This window comes from Lagenorhynchus albirostris, chromosome 14 (assembly GCF_949774975.1).
Source record: "Lagenorhynchus albirostris chromosome 14, mLagAlb1.1, whole genome shotgun sequence".
Taxonomy (NCBI): domain Eukaryota; kingdom Metazoa; phylum Chordata; class Mammalia; order Artiodactyla; family Delphinidae; genus Lagenorhynchus; species Lagenorhynchus albirostris.
Window position 1 is genome coordinate 53,101,799 of NC_083108.1, and position 3,474 is coordinate 53,105,272.

A 3,474-nucleotide genomic window follows, 5' to 3' on the forward strand; every position below is an offset into this window, starting at 1 on the left:
ATGCACTTTAAAAGGGAAAAATTCAAATAATTAGTTTATTCAGTGGAATATGAAAACACACTTCATTACCATCTTTAAGGATGAGCCCCTGTCTATCCTCTAATCAGTGGCCCTAAACTATCCCAACTGGCTCCTAACCTATTAACTTGTTTCCAATCCTTTCTCTGTGCAGCTCAATCTATATGACACAACCAGCCAACAACTCTGCTCATATCACTCTCTTTTCCAAAAACCTTCAATAATTTTCCTTTATCCTCCCCAGTTCCCTTATTCTTCTAATCCTGTCACGTAGAAACTATGTCCTACCCTAACTGGTCTACTGGCTGTTTCTTACAGTAGTTTTAAGTGCACAATTCCTTGATTCTTTATTTCTTTTACTCTGTATAAATGCTTTCCTAAACATTGTTTACCCTGACTGTCCAAGTGCCTTTGCTCTTTTGCTGGATTCTCTATTTGGAATACCTTTTTCTAATCATCTCTGACTTTTGAACACCATGTGCTAAGGCACAGAGGCAAGAAACAAGAGGTACATGTAGGGGGCTGCCAAGTAGCTCAAGATGCAGGCAAAGTGGATGCTTACGAAGAGGGTACAGTGATGCCAGAACTGCAGACAGGGGTCAGAGGTGAGGAGCCTTGACACCATTCTAAGGACTTCCATCAGAAAACTGTGAGCCATGGAAGGTTTTTAAGCAGAGGAGTGGTATGATCAGATATGTGTTTTAGAAAAGACATTTTGGCTGCATTTAGCAAATAAGACTAGAGTTAGGAAGACAATCAGGGAGATCAGTTTCAGTAGTGCAGGAAATAAATAGCAAGGACCTGAATCTAGGAGTGGCAGCATGGATGGATGGAAGGGTGGAGTCCAGAGACATCTGGGAGGTGGGGTCATTGACACCCATTAGCAGAGTTCTGACCTGTGAGACTAGAAGTGAAGAACAGCAGTTTGGGGTGGAGAACAAGTTCATTTTGGATGCACTGAATCTAATACATGTATATTTAAAGAGATATGTGGTGTGGGCAGTGGAATAGGAAGAACAAAGGAAGATGGGGGGAAATATAAACATGAAACAAGAGACATTTTGTGCGCTGATGATGACAATGCTGATAAACGTGGAGCATGATTAACACTTAACTCTCTGATTTCTCGCATTAAAGGGGAAAGAAAAACTGCAATAAGAGAGCAAGTTGTTTTGCAGCTGTTGAGCAAACAATGAGCAAGACAGGTGCTCCTAAGGAAGTAAGAATTATTCCTATGGAACATTTCTGAAACACTTTGGAAAGGCAAAACGTATTGACCTTTCTCTCAAAGCTATTTACAGGATCCCAGATAACACTGTAAAGATATTTATACCCCAGCACATCCATTAAAAGTGCTGAGCTAGCTCTTGGTGCCAATTTTGGCCCTAACATAGCTTTATATCTTCAGAGGTATATTTAGAGGATATAATTTCTACATTTAACTATATGCACATTCCCAATTAGTAGCTAAATGTATATTTTAGGTGGGTTTTTTTTCTTCCCCAAATTAGTCTCTGTGTAATACGTGGATAAGGTCTTTTCAGAATGCCTCCCTCCCCTTTGCTATTCATTCATTTTTTCCTCAGGGAAGCCTGTTTTGAACCCCCCAACTAGGTCAGCACCCCAATGATACACTCTGATAAAACTGGGCACCTCTTCTTAGCACTTGACATAGATGTCATTGACTTCTATCTTATTGTATTTGATTAATACTGTTTTCCCGCTAATCCATAACCTCCAAAAGGCAGGGATCATGTTAGTTTTGCTTGTTATTTTATCTTTCAGGGCCTAGAATAGTATCTAGCACACAGTAGGTATTCATTAAAGAGTTGTAGAATTAATGTATAAAATAAAGAAGGATAAAAGAAATTAACATTAAAACTAGGCCTTTGGAGATACGTTCGGTAGATTACTTCTTTCTGCCCGTGGACACCGCCGAGTGAGCATCGTTGATGTCTGCCCTCGCTCCACTGCCGTCATGTCTAAGTCAGAGTCACTCAAAGAGCCCGAAGAGCTGCAGAAGCTCTTCATCAGAGGTTTGAGCTTTGAAACAACCGATGAGAGCCTGAGGAGCCATTGTGAGCAGCGGGGAGCGCTCACAGATTGTGTGGTGATGAGGGATCCAAACACCAGGCGCTCCAGAGGCTTCGGGGTTGTCATGTATGCCACTGTGGAGGAGGTGGATGCAGCCATGAAGGCAAGGCCACACGAGGTGGATGGCAGAGTTGTGGAACCAAAGAGGGCCGTCTCAAGAGAAGATTCTCAAAGACCCGGTGCCCACTTAACTGTGAAAAAGATTTTTGTTGGTGGCATTAAAGAAGACACTGAAGAACATCATCTAAGAGATTATTTTGAACAGTATGGGAAAATTGAAGTGATTGAAATCATGACTGATCGAGGCAGTGGCAAAAAGAGAGGCTTTGCTTTCGTAACCTCTGATGACCATAACTCTGTAGACAAGATTGTCATTTAGAAATACCACACTGTGAATGGCCACAACTGTGAAGTAAGGAAAGCCCTATCTAAGCAAGAGATGGCTAGTGCCTCATCCAGCCAAAGAGGTCAAAGTGGTTCTGGAAACTTTGGTGGTGGTCGTGGAGGTGGTTTTAGTGGGAATGGCAGCTTTGGTCATGGAGAAAACTTTAGTGGTCGAGGTGGCTTTGGTGGCAGCCGCGGTGGTGGTGGATATGGTGGCAGTGGGGATGGCTATAATGGATTTGATAATGACAGAAGCAGTTTTGGAGGTGGTGGAAGCTACAATGATTCTGACAGTTACAACAATCAATCTTCAAATTTTGGACCCATGAAAGGAGGAAACTTTGGAGGCAGAAGTTCTGGCCCCTGTGGTGGTGGAGGCCAATACTTTGCCAAACCCCGAAACCGAGGTGGCTGTGGTGGTTCCAGCAGCAGCAGGAGCTGTGGCAGTGGCAGGAGGTTTGATTACTGCCAGGAAACAATGCTTAGCAGGAGAGGAAGCCAGGGAAGTGACAGGGAAGCTGCAGGTTACAACAGATTTGTGAACTCAGCCGAGCACAGTGGTGGCAGGGCCCAGCTGCTACAAAGAAGACATGTTTTAGACAATACTCACGTGTATGGGCAAAAAGCCTCGAGGACTGTATTTGTGACTAATTGTATAACAGGTTATTTTAGTCTCTGTTCTGTGGAAAGTATAAAACATTCCAACAAAGGGTTTTAATGTAGATTTTTTCTCTTTTTTTTGCACCCATGCTGTTGATTGCTAAATGTAATAGTCTGATCATGACACTGAATAAATGTGTCTTTTTTTAAACAAAACAAAACAAACAAACAAAAAAACTAGGCCTTTGACTAAGTAGAGCCTTCCCTTCACTAACAGAAAATTCAGACAGGACCTCCAAGTCTGATGAAGGCATTCCTTAACAAGGCCCAGCAGAGAGTACTAGCACTTTCAATGGCAAAGCAAGGAGAAGATTGAAT

At 42.5% G+C, this 3,474-nt stretch overlaps 1 pseudogene; it reads left to right on the forward strand.

The window, feature by feature from the left end:
- The first annotated feature begins 1,996 nt into the window (after positions 1–1,996).
- LOC132532203 (heterogeneous nuclear ribonucleoprotein A1-like) lies at positions 1,997–3,214 on the forward strand (annotated as a pseudogene).
- The last annotated feature ends 260 nt before the right edge of the window (positions 3,215–3,474 follow it).